The sequence below is a fragment of the Lucilia cuprina genome, chromosome 2 (genome assembly GCF_022045245.1).
Source record: "Lucilia cuprina isolate Lc7/37 chromosome 2, ASM2204524v1, whole genome shotgun sequence".
NCBI classification, from domain to species: Eukaryota; Metazoa; Arthropoda; class Insecta; order Diptera; family Calliphoridae; genus Lucilia; species Lucilia cuprina.
In genome coordinates this window covers 66,249,764-66,269,293 of record NC_060950.1, presented here as the reverse complement: position 1 = coordinate 66,269,293, position 19,530 = coordinate 66,249,764, and the positions used below count along the sequence as shown (strand labels likewise).

Below are 19,530 nucleotides of genomic sequence, written 5' to 3'. Positions count from 1 at the left end.
CTAGTCTATAGTCTAGTCTATAGTCTAGTCTATAGTCTAGTCTATAGTCTAGTCTATAGTCTAGTCTATAGTCTAGTCTATAGTCTAGTCTATAATCTAGTCTATATTTGCTAGTTATTAAATTATTATAGTTTTCTTTCGCCCCTATCTATATCCATATTTTCTCATAATCATTCAAAACCTTCAATAACATTTCAATAAAAGTCACTTAAGACCTTTTAGCATACGAAAAACCAGACTCATAAATTGTCTAACACGGCATGAAATTAGATCGTATTTTGCTTTAACCCAAAAAAAAACTAAAAAGATGTGAATCTAAAACAAAACTATTGTAAACTATTTTTAAATAATAAACTAGATTTCTTTATTGTTTAGGTAGAGAACAATAGTTTGAGGAACGTGTTCATAACAAAAAGGATTAACAATAGAAAGAGTAAAATAAAAATTATAAATAAAAGAATTTTAAAAGAAATTAGAACTAAAAGATGACACTTTTTGAAACACTTTTAAAAGCAGGTCGGAGGTCATGAAACAAAACAAATTTTAGATTAAGTAAAAGATAAATGAAATAATTTAAAAAGAAATAAATGAAATTGTAAAAATAAAAAACAAATTGGGTGGCCTTTTAAGGAGGTTTTAAAATAAGAAACCTTTTAAGTAATCATAATCTTAAAAAAATACGATTTTGACCTTTTGAACTTTTAGGTTTTCTTTTAGTTAATTCATAAGTTTGTTTTAGTGAAATGTTTCTAAATCAGAGAATTTTTTGTTTTTGTTTTAACAGGTAGTTTGTTTCTCCTTTTTTCATTTATCTTTGTTCCTTTCTACTTTTCATGTTGTTTTTGCTTTGAAAAATGCAATTATTTACAAGGTTAATGCTTGTTGCTTGTTTTCCTTTTTAAACTATTATTTTACTATTTGGTTTCATGTTGCGCAAATATTTTTTTCTTTTCAATTTTAAACAAAATTTAAATTTTCTTTTTTTTTTTGTATAAATTTCTAATGAAATTTCAATATTTATTGTTTGTTTGAATGTTGCATTTCTAAAGTGTCTTGTAAAAGGCGTAGTTAACAAAATTAATTGTGGTGTTATTGTTTTCTTTAGACAGTTTCTATTGTTGTTGTGGTAGAAAACTGACACCTGTATAGGAATTTTATAGCAAAACTGTTAGAATTTTTGGCCGCCTAAAAGGGAATTTCTTTGTGTTTTTTGAAAGATAGTATAGTAAAGTCTCTTTCATAGATAGTTTGCTATAGTAAATGATATTTTAAGGGAATTTGCTAATATTAACGACTTACTAAATACTTTGCTATAGTAAATTGACTTCTTTAGACAGTTTGCTATAGTAAAATGACTTCCGAAGACAAATAGCTATAGTAAACTTACTTTCTTAAACAAATTGCCATAGTAAACTAACTTTCTTAGACAAATAGCTATAGTTATTGCTTTCATGAGACATTTGTTTCCTCCTATAGTTAGGTATAGTAAATGTTTTCTAATGATAGTTGGCTATAGTAAATACCTTTTCTAAATACTTTTTGTAGTGTCTACTCTACATAGTTTTTTACTAAAGTAAAGTGTCTTTCCCTTAACAATTTTGCATAGAAAATGTTTTTTCAAGACTTTTTCTTTAATTTAACATCTAGTCAAGACAATTTGCTATAGTAAATGATATTTATGTGCAGTTTACTATAGTAAATATCTTCACAATTATAGTAAAATGACTTTGCTAAACACTTTGCTATAGAAAATTATCTTTCTTTAATAATTTTCTATAGAAAATGTTTTGCCAAGACTTTTTGTTTTATTTAACATGTAGTAAAGACAATTTGCTATAGTAAATGTTATGTATGTACAGTTAACTATGATAAGTATCTTCACATGTTAGTTTGCTATAGTAAAATATTTTTGCTAGACACTTTGCTATAGTAAAGTGTCTTCCCCTTAACAATTTTGTATAGCATTTGTTTTTCAATACTTTTTGTTTTATTTTACATTTTGTCAAGATATTTTGCTATAGTAAATGTTATTTATGTACAGTTTACTATAGTAAATATCTTCACATATTAGTTTGCCATAGTAAACCGTCTTTGCTAGACACTTTACTATAGTAAAGTGTCTTTTTCTTAACAATTTTGTATAGAAAATGTTTTGTCAATACTTTTTGTTTTATTTTACATATAGTCAAGATATTTTGCTATAGTAAATGTTATTTATGTACAGTTTACTATAGTAAATATCTTCGCATGCTAGTTTGTTATAGTAAAATGTCTTTGCTAGAAATTTTGCTATGGTAAAGTGTATTTCCTCTACAAATTTTGTATAGGAAATGTTTTGTCAAGACTTTTTGTTTTATTCAACATCTAGTCAATACAATTTGCTATAGTAAATGTTATTTATGTACAGTTTACTATAGTAAATATCTTCACATGCTAGTTTGCTATAGTAAAATATCTTTGCTAGACCCTTTACTAAAGAAAAATATCTTTCCTTTAATAATTTTGTATAGAAAATGTTTTGCCAAGACTTTTTTGTTTTATTTAACATGTAGTAAATACAATTTGCTATAGTAAATGTTATCTATGTACAGTTTACTATAGTAAATATCTTAACATGTTAGTTTGCTATAGTAAAATATCTTTGCTAGACACTTTGCTATAGTAAAGTGTCTTTCCCTTAACAATTTTGTTTAGAAAATAGTTTGTCAAGACTTTTTGTTTTATTTTACATCTATTCAAGATAATTTGCTATAGTAAATGTTATTTATGTACAGTTTACTATAGTAAATATCTTCACATATTGGTTTGCTATAGTAAAATGTATTTCTTAGACATTTTTCTTTAGTAAATTTCAATTATAAAACGCCTTCTAATTAACCTAGACTGTAAGCAATAAGAAAAAAACTTTAATACTTCACACTAATTTCTAAAACAAACATTTACAATAGTTACAATAATAAACCAAAATGTAAGTAGCAATAGTTGTAGTAGTAACAGGAAATAACTATTTAATTAAACAATTCACACATAAAACGCGTTAATTCTTATTATATTTTCCATTCATACATATGTCTTTTTTGAAATAGTGTTTAAATAGGAAATTAAGGTCGTCTTTTCCGTTCTAAGCGTCAAATTCTATGATTGTAAATATTGACCATAGTTAGTTTTCTTTAACTAACCAGACCTACAACAATACAAGAATTTGTTAATTTTCTTTTCTTTATTTCTTAGGTTTAAAGTAACTTGAGTCATTTTCTTTTTTTTTGTTATAAAATTTAAATAAATATTTAATAACAGTAGTCTGAACATGAAATTTAAATAGTTTATAGTTACATATTGGTTAAATTGGTTTAGTAAATAATAAGGGTATAGTAAATGGATTTAAAATGAATTTTTGTTTAATAATAAATGTTTAAATTTAAAGGGTAATTTTAATTGAAAACAATAATAGTTTGAATTGAATTTGAAATTTAGAATAGTTTTTCTTAGAAACTAGGCTATAGTAAATTTTCTTCTCTAGCTAATTTACTATAGTAAAGTGTCTTTCTTCAACAATTTGCCATAGTAAAGTGTTGCTATATACTTTGCTATAGTAAATTGTCTTCCCTAGATACTTTGCAATAGTAAATTATCTATTCCCAGAAATTTTTTCTTTAGAAAAGTGTCTTTCCTAAATAATTTGCTATAGTAAAATGTCTTTCGTATATTATTTACTATAGTAAAGTTATTTTTTTTAAACAATTTACCATAGTAAAGTGTGCCTAAATACTTTACTATAGCCAAATGTCTTTCCTACATAGTTTGCAATAATAATTTTTCCTTTTTTTATAATTTTCTATAAAAAACGAGGTTTTCTTAAAGAATTTGCTATGGTAAAGTTTGTTAGGTATGTTATTTGCTATAGTAAAGTACATGTACATAATATGCTATAGTAAATTACCATTCCTTAACTAATTGCTATAGTAAAGTGATTTTTTTTAACAATTTACCATAGTAAAGTGTGCATAAATACTTTACTATAGCTAAATGCCTTTGCTACACACTTTGCAATAGTAATTTTTTCTTTTTTTACTAATTTTCTGTAAAAAACAAGATTTTCTTAAAGATTTTGCTATAGAAAAGTGTTTGTATATAATGTGCTATAGTAAATTATCTTCCCTTAACCATTTGCTATAGTAAAGTGACTTTTTTAAACAATTTACCATAGTAAAGTGTGACTAAATACTTTACTATAGCAAATTGTGTTTCCTGCATACTTTGCAATAGTATTTTTTATTTTTTTTTTAAATTTTTAGTATTTTTTTTTTTAGAATTTGCTTTGGTAAAGTTTGTTATACATATTATTTACTATAGTAAAGTGTTTAAACATAATATGCTATAGTAAATTATCATCCCTTAACCATTTGCTATAGTAAAGTATCTTATTTAAACAATTTACCATAGTAAATTGTGCCTATATACTTTACTATAGCTAAATGCCTTTCCTACATACTTTGCAATAGTAAATTTTCTTTTTTCAAGATGTTTTTTCATAAAAAAGTGTATGTTGTATATAATTTGCTGTAGTAAAGTGTTTCTAGATAATTTTCTATAGTAAATTATTTGCGCTAAATACTTTGCTATAGTAAATTAACTTGCCTTCATACTTTACAATAGCAAATTGTTGCAAAATTTTACTTTCAATGAAATTAATACCGTTAATTATTCCTTTTTATAACACAAAGTAGAAACAAAATCCTTTGTTTTTTAGACAAAAACTTTTGCTTTGTGTAGTAAATTTACTACAAAACAAATTTCTTTAGTTAATTAGGGGGGTTTTTCCCTTTTGTTTATTTTCAAAACAGTTTTTGTTTACGACAACTTCCTTTTTTGTAATTTCTTTGTTAAATATGTTAAAACAATAACAACTTTTTAATATAAATAACAACAACAATCCAGTTAATATTAACCATTCTCTAGACTTTACAAGTATCATATTTTTTATTCTTTACTATAGATAATTATCATTAAAGAATACTTTAAAAATTCATCATGACCATTTTAAGAAACTCTAGACGACTTCTTAAACAAAAAGCGCTAAAAATTAAATTAAAAAAACAAAATACACAAAAGTAATTCTAGATAATTGTAGATCTTTGTCTGAAATGAAAACAACAACAAAACAAAGAATAGTTTAAGAAAACGTGATTTCTTTATTATATCCAGCCTTAACCATATCATGTTTAAACCATAATTTTAATACCATTTTATCTGCCTATAAAATTTTAATGTAAATTTTTTTATTTTTGTTTTAATTTACTATCTTAGCTACTTTCTTGTTTTGTTTTTGTTGTTATATATGTTAATTAATAGCTAAAATTTGTTTATAATAAATTTTCTCTTTTTTTTCAAAATTTTTGTTATGTTTTTTGTTTATTCTACGTTGTCAAAAAGTGTGGGCGAATTTTTAATGATTTTTAAGTTATTAGCAACTTTTTAGTAGAATTTATTAAAGTTAATTAAGTAAATATTTAAAACAAAACTTTTTAAATCTATGAAAGATAAAATTTTACACTAGCAAAGTATTTAGAAAAGACTTTTAACTCTTGTAAAGTTTAGGAACACACTTTACTATAGCAAATTGTTTAGCAAAGACCATTTACTATAGCAAAGTGTTTAGGAAAACTTGACTTTAGCAAAAATTTAAAGAAAAACATTTTACTATAGCAAATTATCCATAGAAAACACCAAAAGTCTCCAAAGAATACAATTTAGCATAGCAAAGTGTTAAAAGAACACATCTTCTATAACAAACTACATAGAAAATACCATTTACTATAGCAAAATTTTTAGGAAAACTTGACTTTAGCAAAAATTTAAAGGGAAATACTTTACTATAGCAAATTGTCTTTAAAATACATTATACTATAGCAAAGTCTCCAAAGAATACAATTTAGCATAGCAAAGTGTTAATAGAACACATCTTTTATAGCAAACTGTTTAGAAAATAGCATTTACCATAGTAAAATATCTAGAAAAATTTTACTTTAGCTAAGTTAATAAGGAAAACACTTTACTATAGCAAAGTCTCTATAAAAGACAATTTACCATAGCAAAGTCTCCAAAGAAGACAATTTAACAGAGCAAAGTGTCTATAGAAGACAATTTCTATAGCAAAATGTCAATAGACTATAATTTACTATAGTAAAGTGTCAATAGAAGAGTCTTTTCTATGGAAGATATTTTACTATAGCAAAATGTCAATAGAGGACTTTTTACTACATCAAGAAAACAAAGTCTCTATAAAAGACAATTTACCATAGCAAAGTCTCCAAAGAAGATAATTTAACAGAGCAAAGTATCTATAGAAGACAATTTCTATAACAAAATGTCAATAGACTATAATTTACTATAGTAAGTGCCAATAGAAGAGTCTTTTCTATGGAAGATAGTTTACTATAGCAAAATGTCAATAGAGGACTTTTTACTACATCACAGTTTCAATAGAAGACACTATAGCAAAATGTGAATTAAAGACCCTTTACTATAGCAAAATATCAATAGATAACACTTTACTATAGGAAAGTGTCATTTACTACGGTAAAATGTCAATAGAAGATACTTTACTATAGCAAAGTGTCAATAAAAGCAAAATGTCAATTGAAGACTGTTTACTATCAATAGAATGCACTTTACTATAGCAAAGTGTTAAAAGAAGACTCTTTTCTATAACGAAGTGTAAATAGAACCCCCTTTACTATAGCAAACTGTTCGTAGAAGAAAATTTACTATTGCACTTTTATATAACAAAATAAAAGAACCTTTACTATAGCAGAGTGGTAATAACAGACACTTTACTATAACAAAATGTCAATAGAAGACACTTTAGTATAGCAAAGTGTCAATAAAAGACATTTTACTATAGCAAAGTCACTAGACGAACATTTCTATGGCAAAATGTGAATGGATTACACTTTACTATAGCAAAGTATCAATAGAATGCATTTTACTATAGCAAAGTGTTAAAAGAAGACACTTTTTCTATAACAAAGTGTAAATGGAAGACACTTTACTATAGCAAACTTAAAGACCCTTTACTATAGTAAAGTGTCAATAGAAGACAATTTACTATAGCAAACTGTCAATAGAAGACACTTTACTATAGCAACGTGTAAGTAGAAGAAATTTTCTATGGCAAAATGTCAATAGAATACACTTTACTATAGCAAAGTATCAATGAAACACTACTTTGTATAGCAAAGTGTGAAATACACTTTACTTTAGCAAAGTGTCTATAGAAGAGACTTTACTATAGCAAAGTGTCAATATAAGACTTTATTATATCAATAGTATCAACAGAAGATATTTTTCTATAGCAAAGAGTCAATGCAAGACAGTTTACTATAATTAAATATTAATAGTAATTTTACTATAGCAAAGACTCAATAGAAGATAGTTTACTATAGCAAAGTGTCAATAGAAGACTCTCTGTGCTATAGCAAAGAAACAATAGAAGTCTCTTCACTATGGCAAAGTGTCAATACACGACTCTTTACTATAGCAAAGTTTCAATCAAAGACTCTTTACAATAGCAGACTTTTTACTATAGCAAAGTATCTTTACTATAGTAAAGTATCTAGATAAACTGTTTTCTAAAAGAATTTTACTCTTACAAAGACTCAATAGAAAGCACTTTAAAATAGCAAAGTTTCTCTAGAAAAATCTTTGCTATAGTAAAGTTTAAATAGAAAACATTTTACTAAAACAAAGTGTACATAGCAAAAACTTTACTATAACAAAGTTTTTAGAAAAATTTTACTATAGAAAACTGTCTATAAAAGATAAAGATAATATAGTCATATTACAAGACAATTTAACTATAGCAAAGTGTCAATAGAATACCATCTACTATAGCAAAGTGTCAATAGAAGACCCTCTACTATAGCAAAGTGTCTAGAGAAGATATTTTACTATTGTAAAGTTTGTAATAACAATTTACTACAGCAAAGCATGTAGTAAAAACACTAAATTATGACAAAATCTAAATGAAAGACACTTTACTATAGCAAAAGTAACTAGAGAGGACATATTGCTTTAGTAAAGACTAGCAATGAAATTTACTATAGTTTACTATAGTAGAAACACTTACCCCAGTATTCATAAATTTTTAATAATTAATTTTAATCAATGATTCATTTAACCGATTTCTATATTTCATATAGCAAAGTAACTAGAGAAGACATATTGCTCTAGTAAAGTCTAGCAATGAAATTTACTATAGCAAAATGACTTAAATAAACTGTTTACTATAGCAAAAACACTTTACCCCCGTTTTTGATAAATGCTTCATAAAGTTATTGATGGTTTATTGAGGGAATTTTGTATGGGAAAAATGTGAGTAATAAACCTTATATAAGCTATTAATATATTTATGAATAATCACTTTTAATTAATGTTTTTTTTAAACTGATTTCTTATTTTAAATTATCTTTTAATTGATTACAACAAGAACTCGATTCCTCCTTCTTTATTAAGAATATGTTAAGCAATATTTTTTAATTCTTAGGTGTAAAGCAATCAAATGAAAGTGATTTTAATCAAAAGCTTTCATCAAGTTTTTATAATCAACAAAAATTAAAGATTTTTTCCCTAAATTTTCACACTGTTTAAAAATAGTGATAAAAGCAAGAAGTAGAAATGAAAAAAAAGAAAAAAATATTCAAATCATTGAAAACCCAACTTTTTTTCCACCAAAAAAGTGAAAGTTAACAGCTTTACACACTCGTTATTAAGAAGTTGTAGAAGATATAAAAATGGTTTTTGGTCGTTTATAAGAAGCTGCTTGATTTAACTTTTTTTTTTAAAAAATACAACCTTAAGTATTTTTTTGTATAATTCCAAGCGCCAGCCATCTGTTCGCCAAGTCATCATCATCAAGTTTATAATATTCAAAATTTTGTTTTTTATCTCTTTATTCAGTCTGTCTGTCTGTCTGTCTGTCCGTCGTTTTCAAACAGCTGTGTAAGTTTAAATATTTAAAATACTTTGATTTCATTAATAACGCCCTCATAAGGTCAGTTATTTTTTTTAAAGGGAAACGATTTTATTACAGTTTTTTAAACATACCTTTGTTTTTTTTTAATTTAACTTAAAACTTGAGTATTATTAATATTTTGAGAGTTATTACCTTTTTTGCAAGATTTATTTTGATGATTTTTCCTTTAATTTAAAGTGTTAATGGGGTTTCATTTCTCTGGATTTGGTTAACTTTTACCATGACTTGTTTAAATTCCCAGTCATTAATAAAATATGACCTTTATACTAAAACTGATTTACTAGCTTTACAACAGCTCTTTGTTGTTAAAAGAGTTTAAGAATGAAAGTAAATTTTGAAGTTAAAATAAAGAGGAAAGAAAAAAAGGCTTTTTAAAAGAAAGAAAAATTAATGAAATAAAGTTTAAAAGTATAAAAAGTTTACTACAATAATTTACCATAGCAAAGTATTTCTAACGAATTACAATTGCTATTGTAAAATATCTTCTAAACATACTTTGCTATAGTAATATATCTTCCCTAAACAATTTGATCTAGTAAAGTGTTTTATTTAAAAATTTATATCTAGTTTAGTGTTTTTCTTTATATAATGCTATAGTAAATTCCTTTGCTAGACTTTACAATAGCAAAATATCTTCTCTAATAACATTGCTATAGTAAAATGTGTTCTCTTAATACTTTACTATAGCATAGTGTCTTTCAACCATTAAAGTGTTCATCTTAAACTCATTCTTCTAGTTTAGTCTTTTTCCGTTTTATTTTGCTATAGTAAATTTTCTTGCTAGACTTTACAATAGCAAAATGTCTTCCCCAAACACTTTACTACAGTAAAATGTACTCTCTTGACTTTCCAAAACGTTTTGCCATAGTAAAGTATCTTATCTTACTAAAGCAAAGTCTTTTTCTTAAAGAGTTTGTTCTACTTAAATGCCCTTTTTAAACATTTTGCTCTAGTAAAGTATTTACCTAGACTTTGCAATAGTCAAATATCTACTCTAGACAATTTACTATATTACAAAGCTTTCTCCTTGACACTTAGGTATAGTAAATCATGTTTCTTAAACATTTTGTTTTAGCAATTTTGTTTTAAGTAAATTGTTTTCAAAAACTTTACAATAGTAAAATATCTTCCCCACACACTTTGCCATAGTAAAGTATGTTTTCTTTGATACTTTGCTATAGCAAACTAGTTTTTCTTAAATACTTTGCTATAGTAAAGTGTTTTTTCTAAATACTTTACTCTAATAAATTGCTTTCACAGACTTTACAATGGTAAAATATCTTCCCCAAACACTTTACTATAGTAAAAGGTAGTCTCGCGACTTTCCTAAACATTTTGCTATAGTAAAGTCTCTTATCTAAAGGCTTTGTTATAGTAAAATTTCTTCTTTGTACATTTAACTTAAGGTTATCGCCATAACAAAGAGTCTTTCTCTAAACTTTGTCTTTTTCTAAGCACTTTGCTATAGTAAATGATCTTTTATATATAATTTGCTATATCAAAAGGTTAAAGTAAAAAGTATAAAGATACTTTGCAATAGACAAATTTCTTTCCTACACACTTTACTATAGTAAAAGCTGACCTTTTGTCGTAAAGTGCTTTACTTATATACTTTGATTAGTTTAAGTTTTCCTAGCTACTTTCCTATTGTAAATGTTGTTTTTTTAGATACTTTACTATAGTAAAATTTCGTCTTTAATATTTTGCTATAGTAAAGTGTTTTTCATAGCTCGTTTTCTGTAGTAAAGCTTTCTGAGATACTTAACCAAAGCAAAATATCTTAAGTAGATATTTTATCTATTTACACTTTGCTATAGCAAAGAATCTTCTATAGACATTTTGCTTTAGTAAATTGTCTTATATTAATACATTGCTATAGTAAATTGAATTTTATGACACTTTCCTATTTTAAAGACACAATTTACTATAGTAAAGTTTCTACTCTTGCGTTTTTGCTATAGTAAAGTATCTTTTATAAACTGTTTTCTTTAGTAAATCCATCTACACTCTCTGCTATAGTAAAGTGCCTTCCATATGACAAATGTGTTCTATTCAAACTGCTTGCTTTGGTAAAGTGAAGTCTATTTACATTTTCCTATAGTTAAGATCTTTCTATTGATACTTTGCTATAGTAAAATGTCTTCTTATGACACTTTGCTATAGTAATGTTACTTTTATTAACACTTTGCTGTAGTAAGTTGTTTTCTATTGACATATTTCTATAGTAAAGTCTATCTAGATGCTTTGCTATAGTAAAATTTCTTCTTTATACTCTTTTCTATTGTAAATTATCTTCTATTAACATTTTGCTATAGTAAAGTGAATTCTTTTGTTACTTTGCTATATTAAAGTGTCTTCTTTTAACATTTTGCTTTAGTATAAGTGACTTCTATTGAGACTTTGCTATAGTAAAGTGTTTTCTCTTGATATTTTGCTAATAGTTAGGTGTCTTCTATATAGTTAATAGGACGAAAGTGTTTTATTCATGCTTTGCTTTAGTAAAGTGACTTCTTTTTGCACTTTGCTATAGTTAAGGGTCTTCTATTGATACTTTACTATAGTAAAGTGTCTACTATTGTAACTTTGCTATAGTAAAGTGTCTGTTATAACCAGTATTGTATAGTAAAGTCCTTCTGGATGCTTTGCAATAGTAAAATGACTTCCTTTACCTTCTTCCTATTGTAAAGAGCCTTCTATTAACATATTGCTGTAGTAAAGTGTTTTCTATTGATACTTTGCTATAGTAAAGTTTCGTTTTTGACATTTCTCTAGACATTTCTAGACACTTTACTAATGTAGTGTGTGTGCTATAGATGTTTTGCTAGAGTAAAATGTCTTTACTTTCAACTTTTTGGTAGTAAAGTAAACTTTGCTATAAGAACTTCTCTATAGTAAAATGTCTTTAATAGACACTTTACTATAGTAAAGTCCTCTTAAATACTTTGCTATAGTAAAGTCCTCCTAGATACTTTGCTATAGTAAAGTGTTTTCTTTAAACAATTTGCTATAGCAAAATTGTTTTACTCACACTGCAATAGTGAAGTGACTTTCTTTTGCACTTTGCTATAGCAGGTATACATTGTTTTGCACTTTGCCATAGTAAGTATACTTTGCTTTAGACTTTGCTATAGTTGTTGTTGTAACTGGTTAGCTGTAACTGGATGTTCTTAACTGGGGAAAAAGCTTCCGGTTTATACAGCTTTTGCTGAGTTGACAATCTTTGACTGATTGAGAATTGGGTTGTTCCGGAGCGGAGATCTAATTGTCGTGGCAACGTTTGCTATAGTAACTATACTTTGCTATAGTTTTGTTGTGGTATATTGCTATTTCTTCACACTTTGCTATAGTGTTTCCCAAACAAAACTACCGTTTAACTCTTACCTTTTAAAATTGAACCGTTAAGTAACAATTTAGTTTAAATACTATTCTTATGTTCTTTAAAACAAAAAACAAAAAAAAAAAAAACATTTCATTAAATGTAGTTTTTTTTATCAACTTTTGATTACTATTTTTTACAAGACTTCTATTGCTTTACATTTTCTTTTTCATTTAAATTTTAATTACTTAAATGTCAATGTCATTTCTTGATTTCTTAACAAAAAAAGTTCTTAACATTTTTTCCTTCTCTATTTCTGCTTAGATAAGTTCTTTTTCAAAATATCCACAAAAAAGTAATTATATTATTTATTTAAAAAAAAGAATGTCTCATATTTCACGTTCTTTCTTCTGTTTTTATTTATTTTTCATTGTTTAACTATAATCATAAAGAAATGATGTTGCAAAACTTTTTTTATTCAAACTTAAAGCTAAGTTTAACTGTAAACTATCAAGTTTTGCATAATATGTCGTCTCTTCATTTTCTTTTTTTTTCATTCATTCTTTTAAAATACAAAATTTACATGTCAAATGAAATGAAAGAAAAGAGAAGGAAAAACACTAAACGTGAAAATACCTAAAAAGTACATGTTTGCAGTTAAATTCTTATCAACGGAAATTATATTTGAATTTTTGGCGAATGTCTAGATAACTGGAAATGTGAGCTTTTTCTAGTTGTTTAAAATCTGAAAGTATTTCCCTAGAATTGAGTCATAATTGGTGATAATTTCAACAGTTTGTTCTTGTTTATAACAAACAGAATAAAAAAAGTCCATAGAAAGCTTTAAAAAAGCTTTTAAATAACTAAAAACTTTGATTAGGTTAAAGCTGAGTATTAAGCTTTAAAGCTTAGTATTAAGCTTTCAAAAACTTTATAAAAGCTTTGCTCAACATTTTTCTAAAAACAATTCAGTTCTTGTTCAAATGACAGTGGAATTTTAAAGATTTGATGAATGTTTAAAAGCTTTAAATTACTAAAAGCTTTCAGCTATGCTAAAGCTTTAACTAAATGTATGTTTCGCCATTAAGAATTCAAGTAGCTTTGGCTAAAACAATTTCATTTGAAGCTTAATTAATTATTTAAATTAAAATAACTTTTATACTGTTAAACTTCATTTAAAGCTTAATTTAATCCTATGATCAAGGAAAGCTTTTGATACTTAAAGATGCAAACTAAATTATAATTTAAAAATTCATTACTTCAAGCTTATGCAACCAAGATCAATGAAAGCTTTAATATTTAAAAATTTGTGGCAAGCTTTCATATAAATACTTAAAAATCCATTTATTTTGATTTGATCTAAATTGAAGACAGAGAAATCGTGTTCTTTAGATTTTTACCCTTAAAGCTAAGGGAACCATTAAGAAGATCAAAAAAGGATCAATGAAAGTCTTCAATAAAAGATTTAAGTTTAAGATCAATTAAAAATTTAAGCTTTAGATCAATTAAAACTTTAAGCATAAAATCAATTAAAACTTTAAGCTTAAGATCAATTCACTTTTTTTAGGAATGAAAACTTTAGAACAAGATGAATAGAAGTTTTAAGCTCAAGATATTTAAAAGCTTTGATTTAAACTAAATTAAAGGTGAAGAAATCGTGTTCTCTAGATTTTCACCATAAAAGCTTACAAAACCAATAACAGGATCAGATTTAAACTTAGGATCAATGAATGTCCTTGATAAAATATTTAAGTTAAAGATCAATTAAAGCTTAAAGTTTAAAATCAATTAACGTTTTAGCATAAGATCAATAAAAGCTTTAAGCTGAAGATTAATTACATATTATGAATTAAACTTTTGAACCATAAAAATAGAAGCTTTAAGCTCTAGATATTCCATAGCTTAAGGAGCTTAATATCAAAGGAAACTCTAAGTTCAAGATCCATTAAAACTTAATGCGTAAAACCAACAAATCGTTTAGGGATAAAAGCTTTAGGAACAAGATCAATAAAAGCTTTAATCTTAAGATTAACGAAAGCTGTAAAATAAAAAGCAATTAAAGAAAAGATTAAAGCTTTTCATCGATAAAAGCTTTTAATATAAGATCAAGGGATGATCTAAGCTTATATCAAAAAAGCATTCAGAAATAAAATCTTTAAAAACAAGGACAAGTAAACTTTAAAGAGCTTAAAGACAAGGAAAACTTTAAGCTCAAATCTTAACATCGATTAAGTTTAGGAACAATGGATGACTTAAGCTAAAAAGTTGTTTGAAAATAATATCAATTAAAGCTTTCAGGAATGTTTTCTGAGATAAAATCTTTAAAAAGGAGATCAAAGGAAGCTTTATGTATAAGATCAATCGATGAATTTTAAACTTATGATTAAAGATAGCTTTAAGACTAAAAAAAGCTTTATGCCTATTATCATCAAAAAGCTTTTAAAATAGTATGAATAAAAGATTGCATGTCCTAAAAGTAATTTCTGATGATAGAGAAAGCTGTTGTAAAATCAAAAAGTTTTAAGCTTAAATTAAAGCTTTAAAGTTTAAAAGTATGAAAATGTAGGTAAACGTAAAGCTTTGGTTTACATTTGAATAAATATTTTAGATTTTTTAAAGAGTACTTAAAAAACTTTTGGTTTTTGAAGAAAAGCTTTTCTTTAAGTTTATAAAAAGCTTTTTTGAGCTTAAAAGCTTTAAATTTAGGGAATAAATGTTTTGTTAAGAGGTTTTTATTCTAAATTTAATATACGTTGATATTTAAGTCAAATTATGAAATTAAAACTGTTGTTGTGGCCCATTTTTGTTTACAGTTAAAGTCTTGCTGCAAATATGACTCATTTTTTCTCTTTTAGCCTGTTTATTTTTGCGCTTGTCTTATTACAAAATAAAGTACTTTTTTTTTAAAAAATTTATACAAAAACTAGTGTTACTTGATTTCTTAACTAACAACAAGAATTAAACGTTCACATTTCAAACAAACAAATGAACGAAACGAAAAAAAAGAGGCTTGTCAAAGTTTATGAGTCAAACTGGCAATATATTTCAATTTGTTTTGTTTACAACAAAAAACAAAAATTATTTGAAATTGTAAAATGTTTTATGTTAAAAAAAAGATTTATATGGAACACGCATTAAACTAGTGATACATGACAGGACAGCTTTTTTTGGATTGAGTGGAAAAGTTTATTTGTTGAAAGCTTTACAATGAAATCTAATTTATATAAAAGGTAATAAAGAACACATATCTATGTTCTAGTAATGAGATTAAACTGCAATAAAAGCTTTTTTAATTAAAAAGCTCTTTTCTTAAGGGAAAAAGGGAATTATTTTTATATAAAAGTCGGTTTTATTTGTGTTCAAAAACAAAAATTTATTTTTATTTTAAAAATGCCAATATTGCAAATTCCTTACAATACAAACAACAAAATGTCTGTATACAACATTTTAAAAAAACCACAAAATATTTCTTTAAATGACAAAAAAAAACACGACGTCTTGAAAAAATTATTTTCATATAAATTGCTTACAAATTACATGAAGTGAATGTATTTGGCATTTATTTTTTATACAGGGAAGTTTAAAATTAAAGTGAAAAAAAAACTCAAACAGACTTATAAATTTTTAGTTAATATTCATTTATAATAACAAATGTTGACAGTGGAGAACAAAACAAGGAGTAAAATTTTGTTAAATTTAAACTTAAATTCTAAGAAAAGTTGTTAAAGAAAGCAATAAGCTTTTTAAACAGCTTTCATATTAAAGAAAAGTTCACCGTGAGAATCTTTTTTGTTCAATTTAAGCTTTAAGCTGGGGAAAGAAAACAGTGTTTTGAAATGTTAGTTAAAGAGCTATGAAAGCTTTCAGCTTAAAAGAGATTTTAATGTTATTTCAAACCTTAATGATAGTTTAAGGTTACAATATTTAGTTTAAAAGGTTAAAAAAAGCTTTTAAGAAATTATCTCAATAATAGCTTTTTAGCATTATTTTTGTACATCTTGGTAAAAGCCTTAAAAAAACCTTTAAAAAAGGCTTTTGAAAAAGCTTTAAAAGAAATATCTAAATAACAGCTTTTTAGCAATATTTTTATACATTTTTTTGTAAAAGCTTTGAAAAGAGCTTTTAAGAAAATGTATCAATAAAAGCTTTTTAACATTAGAAATGCTTTACATAAGGTTCAGCTTAGCTTAAAGATGTTTTTTGTAAAATTTTTGCGAAAGCTTAACTGCTCCAGTAAAACCGGGAAAAAGCTTTGAAAAAATTTAAAGAAAATAGCTCTAAAAAGCTATTTAGCATTGGAAATGCTTTACAGAAGGTTTAGTTTAGCTGAAAAATAAGTTCTTTAAATTTTTGAAAAAAGCTTTAAAAAAAGATTGAAAGAAACTGTCTCAATAAAAGCTTTTAAGCATTAGAAATGCTTTACATAACGTTCAGTTTAGCTTTAAGATATTTTTGTAAAAGTTTTTTAAAAGCTTAACTTTTAAAAAGCAAAGGTTTGAAAAAAGCTTTTATTAAAAAGTCTCAATAAAAGCTTTTAACCATTAGAAATACTTAACATAAGTTTAAGTTTGGCTAAAAGATATTTTATGTAAAATTTTTATAAAAGCTTAACTCTTCAAGCAAAACTAACAAAAAAGCTTTAAGACGATTGAGAGATAATGTCTCAAAAAAGCTTTTTAGAATGATTTATGCTTAACATGAGGTTAAATTTCGATATTTTTGTAAAATTCTTGAAAAATCTTAACTCCTCAAGCAAAAGTTGAAAAAAAGCTTTAAAAATATTCATAAAATATATCCAAAAAAGGCTTTTTAGCATGATTTAAGCTTTACGTAAGGTTTAATTTCGATATTTTTGTAAAATTCTTCAGAAAGCTTAACTCCTAAAGTAAAAGTTGAAAAAAAGCTTTAAAAATAGTCAAAGAAAATTTAAGCTTTTTAGCATAAGAAATATTAAACATAATATGCTAAAAGATATTTTTTTGTTTTTTCTTCTTGTAAAAGCTCAACTACTCAGGTGAAAGCTCGAAAAAAGCTTTCAGCGTTAAAGAGATTAATAAAAATTTTAAGTTTTGTACATCAGATTCTAAAGCAAGCTTTAAAAGTTAAAAAGCTTTATAATACAAAAATCTTAAGGAAAGCTTTACATAATATGTAGGAAACGTTAAAAAACGTTAAAATTAAATTTTAAGATTTTAAAAAGCTTTAAACTTCAAAAGTTTTGATATAAAAAGTTAAAATAGTTTACGATATAAAAAGCTTTAAAATTTTAAGGCTTTCAGGATGTTAATTGGATTAGTGTTTCCTAATAAATTATGAAAAAGCTTTCTTTTAATGATTTAAGCTGGAAAAAAAGCTAAAATTTAACTTTAAGACAAGAAGTTTATGGCGAAAATTTAAAGAAATTATACTAAAAACGCAAGAAAGCTTAAACTAAACAAAAGCTTTAGAAAAAGCTAAGTTAAGCGAAAAGTTTCTTAGGGCTTAGATGAGGCGGACAAAAAGCTTTGAAGTAAACTATAAAGCTTAAATTATCTAAACAACTGTGGCTGTTTATTTCTGTTTATTGTCTTTCAAGTTAAAAGGCTAGAAACTAAATTTAAGAGAGAGCTTTTTAGCTGACAACTTTTGCTTTTAATTGTTGCCTTAATTTGTGCTTCACTGTTTGGTTGTTTTATAAAAACAAGTTTATTTTTTGTGGGCCAGTTATCGATAGGTTGTAATAACAAATTAACACAACACATTTAACAGGCAACAAGGAATTTTAATTTCAATAAACAAAATTTGTGGAAAAAAATTTTAAAATAAAAGCTAAAAATAGCATTGAATAGTTTAAGGGGGAAAAAAAGCTTTAAAAGAGCAGCAATTAATTGATTTTTTGTTTTAAATTAATTGTTTTAAACATTAAGTGTTGGACTGGGGTTATAAACCAATGAGAGTTGTTTATTAAATTATACAAAAAAAAACTTTTAACAAAAAAAATGAAAAAGGGGACCACAGACCAGGGCATACTATGCCCCAACTTTTATGAGCTTTTTTCTTTAAAACTTTTTTGTATTTTAATTATGCTCTTGACTTAAAAATTTTAGGGTTTTTTTTAAAGATATTTTCTTCTTTTATAAACAATGTCTTTTCACAATATATTCTCTCATATTTGTAATTCATTTATTCATAGGTTTTCTTGTCATACTACAGACACGAAGTTGTTTTTCTTTTCTGTATTTAAACAAATATTTATTTAGAAAGTTTTTATCTGTAAAATGCAAGTAGAAAATACTTCTTCTCTCATTACATTCTTTTGTTAAACAACAAATACAACAAAAATTTCATAAGGAAAGTTTTCACAGATTGAAAAAAAAAAACAAAAAACTTCTCAAACCAACCCATGACACATTCATCATCTTACACTATTTCTTTTACTATTTACTTTACTCACTGCTGTCATACAAATGTCAAAACTTTGTAATATATAATTACAACTTTACACCCCATTCTATGTTGTATCATATACGATAGAAAAAAGGTGTTGCAGCTTTAAGTTAATTATCTTAAGAGAACAAGAAAAAAAAAGTTCACTAAAGAAAACCCTAAATCAACACATCTCTATTAAGGTTGTTTAAATAATGTTGCACATTTTATGTTGTTGTTGTTTTTGTTGTTAAATAAACATAGTTTTTTCTTAAGTTAAATAATTGTCTTTAATTTTTTCTGTTTTTAAGAATTTTTTTTTGTGGAAAAGTTATGAAAAATATGTTTTTAAAAAATGTCATTACTCTTACCTTAATTAAAATCTCTTGAAGTTATAAAGTTCATGGAAAAATTCCCTTGAGGTTTTTTTTTTATTTGAGACTGGAATTAGAAAGAGAAGAAAATACTTTAATAAAGAAATATTTCAAGAAATTAAGCGAAAACATTTAAAAATAGGAGAAATATGTAAAATAGATTCAGAAAAGAATATACTTCTAGACTAGAATATATAGTGGACCATAGAATAGTTCTAGTTCTGTACTAGTTCTGTTCTAGTTCTGTTTTAGTTCTGTTTTAGTTCTGTTTTAGTTCTGTTTTAGTTCTGTTTTAATTCTGTTTTAGTTCTGTTCTAGTTCTGTTCTAGTTCTGTTCTAGTTCTGTTCTAGTTCTGTTCTAGTTCTGTTCTAGTTCTGTTCTAGTTCTGTTCTAGTTCTGT

The 19,530-nt window shown here is 25.3% G+C and overlaps 1 protein-coding gene across 1 annotated transcript in view; it reads right to left on the bottom strand.

The window, feature by feature from the left end:
- Positions 1-19,530, bottom strand: part of LOC111683073 (putative uncharacterized protein DDB_G0282133) — a 68,463-nt gene that overhangs the window by 23,662 nt on the left and 25,271 nt on the right. The window contains exon 2 of the mRNA XM_046945125.1: positions 19,127-19,196. The gene's annotated coding sequence lies outside the window, so the exon portion shown is untranslated. The remainder of the gene's footprint in view (positions 1-19,126; positions 19,197-19,530) is intronic.